Source organism: Canis lupus, chromosome 25 (assembly GCF_048164855.1).
Source record: "Canis lupus baileyi chromosome 25, mCanLup2.hap1, whole genome shotgun sequence".
In the NCBI taxonomy this organism is placed as follows: Eukaryota; Metazoa; Chordata; class Mammalia; order Carnivora; family Canidae; genus Canis; species Canis lupus.
The window spans coordinates 29,701,700-29,713,834 of NC_132862.1; the positions used below are offsets into that span (position 1 = coordinate 29,701,700).

General features: G+C 34.1%; 1 long non-coding RNA gene across 5 annotated transcripts in view; it reads right to left on the reverse strand.

Annotated features, from left to right (window-relative positions):
• Nucleotides 1-12,135, reverse strand: part of LOC140616864 (uncharacterized) — a 183,805-nt gene that overhangs the window by 157,441 nt on the left and 14,229 nt on the right. Inside the window, exon 4 of one of the 5 annotated variants that reach the window (XR_012017192.1) lies at nt 1,253-1,321. The exons of the other annotated variants lie outside the window; for them this stretch is intronic. This is a non-coding gene — a long non-coding RNA (uncharacterized lncRNA). The remainder of the gene's footprint in view (nt 1-1,252; nt 1,322-12,135) is intronic. 5 annotated transcript variants of the gene reach the window in all.

Genomic DNA, 12,135 nt, shown 5'->3' on the forward strand with positions numbered 1-12,135 from the left:
TTTAAGAACTCCCTGAGGCCTACAGGATCAAGTAGAAACACTAAAGTATGAATTCAAAGCTCCTTAAAATCTGGTCTCAGTATGAATTTCCAACTTTACATCCCACTTATTCTCTCCCATCTACTCCAATTATTTCTGCTCTTGTTTCCTTCATCATTATCCAAAATATAATGTTCTTTTCCAACTCCCCTTTTGATTCTAGTAAATCTTATTTAGACTTCAACTTCCAAAGATCTCATATTATCTCCATTTGAGGACATTTCTATTCCTCCCTTCCTTCCTCATCATTGCTATTCCTCTCTTCTACCAGCCCCATGACACTGCCTTTTCACACCACACTCGCACTTGATACAAATACACACACACAAATCACAAAAATACACACACACAAAATCAAACTTGACTGACTCAGTTAAGTGATTATGGATACAGTGTTTTAGTGTTAGACAGATCTTGTTGAGCCTCTGCTTATGTTTGAGTCATTACGTCTGACTGAACTTTAGGAAGTTTCTAAGCCTCTGTGCCTGCTAGTTTTCTCATCATCAAAATGTGTGTTAAAATACATTACCCTCATAAGAATATTGTAAGGATAACGACATGAGATAATGAAGACCAAGTCATCTTCATTGATGCATAATAATTGTACAACTTAGTTGTTATTGCTGTTTTCCTATACACACGTAATATTTATCATACACATACATATGTATGCATAAACAGAGTATCTGCTAAATTGTGATCTCTCTGAAAGAAAGTTTTGTATTTCATTCTTATTACTCAGATTTTTAAATGCTTGGAACAAAGTAGTAACTTAATAGATATTTGGCAAAGTAATATTATTTTTTATATCCTATATTATTTTTAAGGTATAGTAGGTGTTTTTTTTTTTTTTTTTAGATTTATTTATTTATTTATGAGAGAGAGAGAGAGAGAGAGGCAGAGAGAGGCAGAGACACAGGAGGAGGGAGAAGCAGGCTCCATGCCGGGAGCCCGACGTGGGACTCGATCCCGGGACTCCAGGATCACGCCCTGGGCCAAAGGCAGGCGCCAAACCGCTGAGCCACCCAGGGATCCCCGTATAATAGGTGTTTACCAGAAGCTCTTTGACTTTTTGATGTATGCTTTAGCAACATGTATGACTAAAGTCTAATTCATGCAAGTTAGAAAGAATAAAATTCGGAAAGGGTGACATATAATCAAATACTTCAACTTAACAAAATAGAAAGGATGTAAAAACATAGGCTCTACTCACACAGAAATGATGGATATTGTACATTACTTCAGATGTATAGAAGTATGGAATCATGTACTTGAACATACGCTATTAAGAAGTATAAGGACACAATATTAATTAAATTATATTGAAAAGAAGCACAAAACTTGTCTTGAATTTTTCTGTAATTTTAAATGCTTGCTCACTATTAGCATGTAAGATATTTTCCAATCTGAAAAGACAGAAAAAAAGTACCTAATTTTTGAATTGTAAATCTGCCCCCCTAATACCTGGCAATAGAGGTAAAAAGTTTTAGATATTATTTTTAAGTTTTCTTAAGTGGGAACAACAATGTTTTGCAATTATAATGACAAAGAAATATATGATTTAAACATCTTAACACTATATCTCCAATGGAAAGAGGAGAATTGTTATTAGGGGTTTGGTCTAGAGTGCATCATAGTGAGATTTCTGCTTTGAACAGCCCTCACCCTTCATATTTATCTTATTGGAGTATCCTGTTAGTGGGTCATCTCATTCTTTCACAAACATTTATAATAAATTGTCAAGTTGGTCCTCTGATGTCACATTTCTTTTTACTTTCAGTAAATTTTGCCCAAAAAGGATTATTGCTTGGTTCAATATCATAAGACAGGTTTAAGCTAGTATATGCAGGCTCCTAATGCACTCTACATTTTGCAGAAGACTGCACAAAATCTCAAGTGGGATGATGCACACATTTATTGAGCTTTTTGCAGCAAGTCATATACACCTTGCTACTATAAAAAAGCAGGTAATATATATCTATAAATGTGATATTGATGGATATTAACATGGAAAAACCCACTTGCATGATTTATTGAGTAACCATCCCAAATTGGGCATAATCTATACATATTCCCAAACTTGTTCCAGTTGAAGCCTTTTTGTTTTTGTTTTGTTTTGTTTTGTTTTTGCTATGGCTATCATAGTCCCAATAGTGATGAATGATTCAATCATTAGAATGGTGAGCAGCTTCACTACAAATGGACACACACACTCATATTTATATAAACACATATTACTGATTTGGTAAATTTTTAAATTTTGAATAATATCCATTATTCGTGGCTGATCTTGAAAATCTTCATTTTTAATCAAAATATGAAAGAATTATAAAAAATTAGGACTGATATAATTCAAACATTGTGACATCCTATTTAAGAATACAATTCTTATACATTATTATAGTGAAAAAAATTCCTAGCTGGGCTGAACTGACAATATATAACTGTTTAAGTGATTGACTGGTCAGCAATATCCTGGTGTAAAAAGTTTACACTGATCAGAATGGTGGGCAAAGTTGGTGGGAACAGAAAACCAGAAATTTTTTTTTTTATTTACTTGTTCCCATTGCTTCCAAGATTCAAAGAACTGAGTGTAATTAAGCCTCATCATGATTTACTGAAGAAAGTGATAAATCTTTTGCAGGGTCATATAAATTTTGGATTACATTGTACAACTCCATCTTTCATCCAGGCCTTTGATAACATTACTATATGCAGGCACTATTCCCTCTCTCTTCTGTTTCTTCTTTCTTTTTATCTATCTATCTCTCTCTATATATAGATACATTCATTTCTATACATACATATATAATATATATTTTATATTTACATATAAATATATATTCATTTAATCTTTCAAAATTTTTATATGGGTTAGGTAATATTTTTTAAATATTTAATTTAATTTAAATATTTAATTTTATTTATTATTTATGAAAGACACAGAGAGAGAAAGAGGCAGAGACACAGGCAGAGGGAGAAGCAGGCTCCATGCAGGGAGCCCGATGCAGGACTCGATCCTGGGTCTCCAGGATCACGCCCTGAGCTGAAGGCAGATGCTCAACTGCTGAGCCACCCAGGCATCCCTATTACTTTTTTTATTGAAGTTTGATTTGCCAACATATATAGTATGAAACCCAGTGCTCATTCCATCAATTGACCTCCTCAGTGCCCGTCACCCAGTCACCCCTTCCCCTGCCCACATCCCCTTCCACTACCCCTTGTTCATTTTCCAGAGTTAGAAATCTCTCATGTTTTGTCACCTTCTCTAATTTTTCCCACTCATTTTCCCTCCTTTCCCCTTTAATCCCTTTCACTATTTCTTATATTCCCTGTATGAGTGAAACCATATAATGACTGTTCTTCTCCAACTGACTTACTTCACTCAGCATAATACCCTCCATTTCCATCTACCTCAAAGCAAATGGTTTCATTTAGAGCCTGGACTCTTAACACAACTCAGCTGACAGTGGTAGAAATAATTTTTTTAAAGCGTAGCATTCTGCTTTTACTTTATTTTTTTAAGATTTTATTGATTTATTCATGAGAGACACAGAGAGAGGCAAAGACATAGGCAGAGGGAGAAGCAGGCTCCCTGTGGGGAGCCCGATGCAGAACTTGATCACAGGATCCCAGGATCACATCCTGGGCCAAAGGCAGATGCTCAGCCACTGAGCCACCCAGGTGTCCCTAGCATTCTGCTTTTAAAAGTAGATTTAAAAAATCAGAATAATCTAATGAAAGCCAGGAACTTATTCCTAAGTATCACAGTGAAAAACTTTGTCTGCTAATAATGCAGCATGCCCCAAGAAGGGCAAAACAGAGCCACATATTTCTCTATCTCATAATAGGGAGGAGGTTTACAGCTCACAAAAGCAAGAAGAGACAATTATTCACTTCCTTCAGGATTATACTGGAAGAATTGGTTGGTTGGTTTGTTTTTAAGAGTAAGTCACATTTACAGGAATAGGTGCACCCATGTCTATCCTCTGCACTAGGCTACAGTGCCTAAGGCAGACTTGAAAAGATGCTCACTAATATCCTGAAGAACTACTGGAATTTTCAAAACTGACAAAAGAATCAGAAGGAAAACATTTCCTGTGAGGAGATTAAGATGTTTCTTACAGAGGGTTGAGGTGGTCTCCAGACTGATTGTCTTGAGAAAGATTCAGTGGATTTGGAAGAACAGGAAAGAAAAAAACAAGTCAGGTTCAAAGCACATATACACAGGAGACCTCCACCTTTATAGCAGTCTGTGTTTTCCTTTATGCATCCCAAGGAAAAGTTTAACTTTGCAAGTCAATTTTTAGATCTCCTATATGGTAATATTTGATATGGGAGACTTGAAATTTGTCAAGGCTTCATGTAGAACATCCTGCATCTACATTACAGCTTAGAGTGTTTGGTATGGCAGTGGTGGATGGACAAGCAGGCCACTGAATCTCCTTGTGAGCTTTGGCAAAAAGAGCTGGGCAACTCTTTTCAGTGATTAGGATATGGTATTAGGGGATCCCTGGGTGGCCTGCCTTTGGCCCAGGGCGTGACCCTGGAATCCTGGGATCGAGTCCCGCATCAGGCTCCCGGCCTGGAGCCTGCTTCTCTCTCTGCCTGTGTCTCTGCCACCACCGTCCCCCATGTCTATCATGAATAAATAAATAAAATCTAAAAAAAAAAAGGATATGGTATTAGTCAACTTCAGGTGAAAAACCCATTTCTTGGGAAATGTTAGAGAGGTCAGACTCATAAGAGTGAGTCAAGTAATACTTTAAGTATTACGTGGAACATGGGAGATATGATGCTCCTTGTGGCATAAAGACATAAAGGTTCTTGGGGTGCCTCAGCAGCTCAGTCGATTAAGCATCTGCCTTTGGTTCAGGTCATGATCTCAGGATCCTGGGATCAAGTTCCATATCGTGCTTCCTGTTCATCAGGGAGTCTGCTTCTCCCCCTGTCCCTCCCTCTGCTCAGGCTTTCTCTCTGTCTCTGTCTCTTAAATATATTTATATATATATATATATAAAATATATATATATGTATATATGTATATATATATGTATATATTTATATATGTATATATATGTGTATATATATATATTTTTTTTTTTAAGGAGAGTGTTCTTGTTATACTCAGCTCAATTAAACAAATAATGTTCTTATACACCATAGATTTCCATTTTTTTGAGGTGGCTTACATGCATTAAGTTTGTACAATCTAGCACTCTCTCAAAGTCTCTCTGAGCTCTGTGCTTCTAATACTGCTCATTAACTTGCCCAGTATTGTCAGACCAACAAAAATCAGAAGTTATCATTCTATGCTCTTGATAACCCTTTATCATGGTCTTGCAGGTTGATTTAGTAGACTAAAGTGACTATCCTTTTCAAAAGAATAATTCTGGAACATTCATCATTTTCATACTAATTTAATATTTCACTTTTATTATATATCAGTGATTGGAAGAAGTGATTAAGTGCCATATTAAAGGCTGAGAAAAATCACAATGGAAAGAAAGAAGGAATGACCCTCAAAGCGCTTCCCAACAGACAATGCTATCTTTATTTCTATAAACAAAGAACTTATCCTCTTCCCATCTACAAAATCTTGTGACTTTTTATTTTATTATTTTGTTATTTTAAAGATTTATTTATTTATAGAGAGAGAGAGGCAGAGACACAGGCAGAGGGAGAAGCAGGCTCCATGCAGGTAGCCCGATGCGGGACTCAATCCAGGGTCTCCAGGATCACACCCCAGGCTGCAGGCAGCACTAAACCACTGCACCACCGGGGCTGCCCTTATCTTGTGACTTTTATGAGTGAATTATAAATGAGGAAATTAGCAGCACACATCAATGTTAGTAATTTTCTGAATGTATGTTTGTGTGTACTTGTTGGGGAGGGTGCAAAATATGAAACACAAGAGTCAAGTGAAGTATATTATGGCACTGATCTGTCCATATAACAAGACTTTAAAAAAGGCATTTACTTCATTTCCACTGCAAGTATTTTAATCAGAATAGTCATTAAAATAGTAGAGATAATCAGCTAAGTAATTGCCCCCACCTTAACTCTAGTTTGTCTTTCTGCTAAAAGTCTCCAACAGATGCTTTCCTAGCCGACAAATTACAATTCATGTTACAGAGTTCATGTCCAGAGTTGTCCTTATTATACCTGACTCAAAAATCAACCTGCCATTTAAGGCATAATTAAAAATTAAATGTCTCTTAATCATAGCACTAACTAGCAAGATATAGACAGACATAATTATATATTGAAATTGTCTAGGCTCTGCTAATTCCAATGTTAAGATATTTCAAAGGAAAAACCCAATGTCACGTTATATCTCCAATTCATTAATAAGCATGTTTTCTTACTCACTATTCTTCATGCTGTATTAACATGTGACAGGGGTCAAGATTACATCAAATTATAGAAAAAATTACTATAGTTAACAGTGCCATTTGACAGCTTTATGGGTAACTGCTGTTCTTAAATTTGCCCTGAACAAGTTCTATTTTTCTCTTTATTTCAGTGGCTTTTTTTTTTTGACCTAGAAAAGCTAATTTTGCCCAAAATATAAATAATGATAATAATAAAATATAATATGGTTGCATTTAGTTTCTTTTTAGACTGTATCATCTTTTTAGACTAAGGTAATAATAAGAGAAGGGAAAGGTTACAAATAATGGTTGCAAAAATTCCTCGATTATAAACAAATAACTATTTGAAATAATCTCTTTTGCTTTCAAGGATAACTTTTACAGTGAATAATTTTTGTTGTATAGATGTGTGGTCTAAAGTGAACCCTAGACTATGATATTAAAACAGATACATGCCTAATGCTTGAAGGAAAATATTGAATGTGCAATACTAATAATATTTAGAAGGGTCTTACTAACTTTGTTAGTATAGATTAAGGCTTAAATTGATATTTAAAATAATAGCATAATTGTGTGCTGTACTGAAGAAACTAGTGTATTTGTGTATATATATCTATATAGCTATGTTTATAAGTAGACATACATATATAGGTATATTAAAATAGCTATAACTGCTTTAAAATATATTAGAAGATTATCACAAAGCTCTGGATTTTCATTGTTGTTTATATTGAACACCTGACCATTTTTCATTTGCCATCATTAACTCAGTATAGCTTTTGACCTTAAAAGGGTAGCATTTACATAGGAAATCTCATCTTACCAGGATGCATGATGATATTCCCCTAAAGGAATAATACATATTGCAAATTACTAGAAAAAGGTCATTATTGTATTAAGTAAAATACTGTGTGTTTTTTTTTTCAAAAATTCAGATAGGTATTAGCCTCTGAATGAGATTACTTCAAAATTATATTTTTCAAGCTTTCCTAATCTACATAAGTATAAGACTGCTTTAGAGCCCATTAAAAATTGAAAGTTTTATTTGCTAAAGTTTAACAATTTTATGTGTTTTTAGGTCTGCGTGTATAAGGCTATTCAACATGAACCTAGTGAGTTATGAACAAAGAATCATAGAATCTTTTTGAAAAGATCCAACAGATTAGTCACTTTTTTAAAAAGTTTGAAACCTTCTTTTCTTGAAGTATTATTATAATAAAATCTCATTGCTATAGTAATAAGAAACAAGCATCACAAATCAGCATTATGTAGCAGTGAAATAAAATATACGAGCAACTCTGATTTTATCTAATGTTACTTTCTCAGTTCTAACAAATATTCTGTAATCATTACATGGAAACTTACAACTAAATTTCTATTTTCAAGCTTTTTGTTTTTGTTGTTAGTTTGGTGATTTCGCATGTATTTTAGTGTAGGAATAAGAGGATTCAATTTTCTTATATATGCAGTGAATATTTGATACCTTTTTCAATAATAATGCACTCAAAAGACTTCATAGTTGAATAACAAATTTCTAAATTGCATAAAGTGTAGAATATTATGCTTAAGAAAAAATAAGAATTTTTTTACAAAGCTGATATAAATGAAATAGCAATAAAAAGGCATTGTAACTTTTATGTTTGATTTCCTGTTCTTAAATTGAATGAAATGAATGACAAATGGGCAGTGCTTTTTTTAAAAAAATAAATCTATAGTAAATTTAGATGTGAATTTCATTAATCACTTTCATTCCTTCAACAAATGTCTATTGGGCACTTTTTGTGTATGAGATGCTGAGTTAGATTGGGAATAAGTGATAAAATCCTCAGGAAACTCATGAACCAGTGGAGGGTCAGATATAAAACCAGGGTATTATGAAACATACATTTTAAGTGTCTTAATATGTGTTTGCATCCAGAATAATGTTAATGACTATAGACAGTATTACAATAATCTTCAGTAACTCATGTACAATGGTGACTCAATTGTTAATACTGGAAAGAGGTGTTTTTTTTTTTTTAACATATAAAAAAAATAGTATGTCGATAATGGGACAAAGTCACCAGCATGCTTTATATGTTGAATTGCCACCTTGAAGTCTTCATCCAAGATATAGGCAAGATCTCTTATTTTGATTCTAAGCATTCAATGACTTCTTGAGTGGAATAGTGAGAGGGGTATTAGAGCAAATGAGGGAATATTAGATTAAATAGGGTAATTTAGAGAAAAGAAGTCATTCCTCTAGGATCTTTGAGAAAAGTAACAAATGATTTGAGAGTTCTAATTCCATTTCATTCTTAATTTCACAACGTGAGAAGCTAAAGATTTCTCTGCATTATGTCTATAGACACCACACACTTTTTCTCTCCTAACCTCTGTCTCTGTCTTCTTTTGCCTGCCTGTGCAATGTTTTCTGTTTTTTTTTTTTTTTTCTGTTTTTAGAGTTTTTGTATGATTCTCAAATACCGAATGCAAATAACTAGGTTGGATTTTAAGTGCAAGTATTAGGACCAAATTAACTTTAACAAAAATAAAATGTTTCCACAATAGAAGAAATTAATTCAATTTATGACAAAGATTCTGCTCATGTAAGCAGATGAGATCTTATCTACTCAATCCTCATAGCCATTACTGATTATGTTCATCACATTTGATTTGCAGCCAGTGATCTGAAATATCTTTAATCAATAGGCATTTAACTAGACACCACACATCTAAATATTACTTGTTTACTTTTTGCATAAATCTCTACACGTACAATTCTGAAATTCAGTTCAGTTATCACTTAGCAACATCTATATTTTACAGCTCTCTAAAATATTATTTCCCTCTATAGAAGTAATTTTGTTAATGTCTTTGACTTATATCCCTCATTGAGTTTTGACTTGTGTGATTTTCCAGCTCTGTGACTCTTATGCCATTATTTTCATCACTTTAAGTATGTTTATGGGCTGTCTATATATCTATGTTTTAGCTATGATCTACATGAGCAAAAAAAAAGTGAAACCTTTCTGATGTATCTGCATGTGGTACTAATACAGTGGGCATATAAACACAGCTACTCACTAACATCAAAAAGTCAATATAAATGTAGTGCTTTGACTTGCAGACTCAGCTTCTCATTTAGGCATTAGCAGACAGATAGCTATTCTTTAACAACAGATGAGGCAGGTCGATTCAAGTGTGTGAAAAGTCACCTTGCTAGATCTGCTCTGCCAGCGAAGATGTGTAGTTACAGATTCCACTAGTTGTCTTCAAGTTATTATTCCCCTCATTACCATTTACTCAGCATATGCAGTCAGCTAAACACTATACTTAGAACTTGCCACAAACAGCTTTAAATCTACAGTACAAAGACTCCTAGAAGATACTAGTGTCAATAAATAACTCATCTTTTTGTCATCATAAATGGCAAGGAATTTGGAATGAAAGGAATGAAATGTGCACACGAGAGAGAAAAAAGAGAAAAGAGAAAAAAAAAGAGAAAAAGAGAGAATTTGGTAAATATAGGGAGCCATAGATCATTCTAAGGAAGTTCTGTGAACAAACAAATACAAAACAATTTCATCTGTTCTCTATACTCTATTTCTTATCTAATCTCCCACTCTCACCTAAAAACATGAAATAAAACACTGACTTTAGTGAATAGAGGACTGCTGGCATTAGAAGTCCTGGTAAAATCAATTCCTTTGCACAGTCACTGAGATCCAGAGAAATTGTATAGGTCAGGAAAAGGCAGTGCAAATAGAATGAAGACAAAAGGTGGAAAAGTTCACATTATTCCATCTTGGCTTGGATGCTTAAGTGTTCCTACTCCTCTGTGCAGACTCATGATCCTGTCCAATTGTTTTTTTTAATAATAAATTTATTTTTTATTGGTGTTCAATTTGCCAACATACAGAATAACACCCAGTGCTCATCCCGTCAAGTGCCCCCCTTAGTGCCCGTCACCCATTCATCCCCACCCCCCCGCCTTCCTCCCATTCCACCACCCCTAGTTCATTTCCAGAGTTAGGAGTCTTTATGTTCTGTCTCCCTTTCTGATATTTCCCACACATTTCTTCTTTAGTGGTGTCATCAGTGCAATATGAACATAAATACAATGTAAAATGTCTAATACTTCAGGTTATATTATTGGCCATACATTTATGATCTGAAGCTATTGCCCTGTAATACCAAATTTCTGGTATGATGTCTTTTTTTCTTATGTCAAGTATTACACAATATATTGAGTGTCCTCACTCAAATACATCCCAATGAGCAATGTTATTATTGTTTTTATTATTGTTTTCTGAAACACACGTTTTACCTCTTTTATCATGTTGACGCAAAATTGAATTAACAGGAGAAATGTATGTTAACCTGAGGCAATTGTTTGTGTTCCTTTAGCTCCATTATTGATGAAGAAATCTCTGTCAAAATGGGACATCTGGGTTGCTCAGCGGTTGAGCATCTACCTTCATCTCAGGGCGTGATCCTGGAGTTCTGGGATCGAGTCCCACATCGGGCTCCCTGCATGGAGCCTGCTTCTCTCTCTGCCTGTATCTTTGCTTCTCTCTCTCTCATGAATAAATAAATAAAATATTAAAAAAACTCTGTCAAAATGGACATTTTTTAGGAAAAATGTGAAATGGGCACATTTTGAATTACATGAAGAAATTTCATAGTTGTCTCTTGTCTTAAAAATTATGATGCTACCATAAGTCACAAAAAGTAGTATAGAAAAATGTTATTACGTGAATTAGCATTTAAATTGCACGGTATATGTATTATACATATTACACATAATACATGTGTATATCATAAAATGTACATTACACAGAAACCCATTATGACTTCAGTTTGGGAAGAAGGCAGTATTTTTGCATTAGCTCCTTCCTGACTTCCAGAGTTGCTCTTGCATGTGGCTTTGCTGCAGCCATCCTTACTATACCCAGGTCTCTGACTCAGATTTCAACAACAGCACTAGCAGGAATAGGTGGAAGTATGTCAAACTTTTAACATCTACTTATTTGGAACAATCTGAAGTATTAAAATTAAAAGTAAAAGCTTTTTAAGAAGTGTTTGAGATGTACTTCAGAAATTATTATGTACTCTATAATTATATTATAATTATATGTTACTATAATAACTTTATTAACATTTTTCTAAGGATATTTTTATTTGATTCTGTGTTAGAAAAGGTAGAAATTTGGTAGAGATGGTCACATATTTCAGAATGTAGATTACTTTTCAGAATGGATTAGGTGGATTATTTCTGATAAAGAAGACAAGTTTTAAACTTTTACAGCCTATAGGGCAATTTCAATTTTTAGAACAAAACATAAGAGAAATGACCTCTAGATCAACTTGAAGCAACATATAAAGGCTATCCTCATTTTTCTATGATTCCATATTTGTGAATTCTGCTACTTGCTAAAATGTATTTGTAAAGCCCAAATCAATACTAGCAGCGCAGTCATCCATGGACATGAGCAGAGTGGGAAGAAATGTGAGTTGCCTGACGTGCATGTTCTCAGTGGAGGTCGAATAAAGCAACACTCTGCCTTCTTGTTTCAGCTCAGTTCAGCTCTCATACTATAAACAGATATTCCTTTTGCAGTTTATTTTGTGCCATGTTTTTCAAATTTTTGTGTTGTTTTTTCTTTTTTTTAATAATCTAGCTACTTAAAATGTCACCTACTATTAACAAAGTGAAATAAGTCAATCAGAGAAAGACAAT